Source organism: Mauremys mutica, unplaced genomic scaffold, assembly GCF_020497125.1.
Source record: "Mauremys mutica isolate MM-2020 ecotype Southern unplaced genomic scaffold, ASM2049712v1 Super-Scaffold_100201, whole genome shotgun sequence".
Taxonomy (NCBI): Eukaryota; Metazoa; Chordata; order Testudines; family Geoemydidae; genus Mauremys; species Mauremys mutica.
In genome coordinates, this window is record NW_025423287.1 from 311,836 (window position 1) to 312,780 (window position 945).

A 945-nucleotide genomic window follows, 5' to 3' on the forward strand; every position below is an offset into this window, starting at 1 on the left:
GGGTCACCAGTGTTGTCATAGTTTGTACCGGTGTGGTGCTCTGCTTTCTCCTTGTTGATATCACTCGGCTGCATGCGTGTGTTCCCTCTGTGTGCTGCCCCAGCTCTGCAGATAGCTGACACAGCAGACCCGACGAGAACCCCCAATAACCACAGAGTCCAGTAAGATGCAAAGTCACGTTGACTAGGTTTATTGCGACCTCGGACACAATGGCAGTTCCCCATAGATTACTTAGTCTACCGGGCATACTACGAGAAAGTGCCTCTTGGCAATGGACTCAGCTCAGTCAGTGGCGGGAGTTTCCACTGCCCCCTAGGCTGGACAAAGACACCACCCCAAGGATGCATTCTTATACACAGATACAAACAAGTTACACATCACACCTGACGTATGGAGGTGCAACCTTTCTACGTAGCAAGGTACAACCCCTCTACGTATTAAGGTGCCGCCTCTCACCTTGTACATGTTGGTTCGATCAAAACAACTCTATCCATCATATTACCCTTTTGCCTCTGTCATTGGGATGGGCCAGCCTGTTCCTTGTTATCTGTGTGGAATGTGCAAGTATGTGAATGTTACGTACCTAAAAGGTACTGATCTTCTTGCAGCATCAGCCCTTTCCTTGCCAGCTTCTGTGAGCAGGGCCTGCCTCTGGCTCACAGCTTAACGTTAGCAAAGTCTTGACCATTACTTTTAGTTCAGGCCTCAGGCCTCATACCAGGCCTCTGATACCAAGGTTTATATCTTAGGGCCTCCTCTTACTACACCTGCCTCTGGAAATTTCCACTATATGCACCTGATGAAGTGGGAATAAACCCACAAAAGCTTATGCTCCAATATAAGGTGCCACAGGACTCTGTCGCTTTAGATCCAGACTAACATGGCTACCCCTCTGATACTTATCCTATTAAGTTAAGTAATAAAGTCTTAAACATTATAATCGTT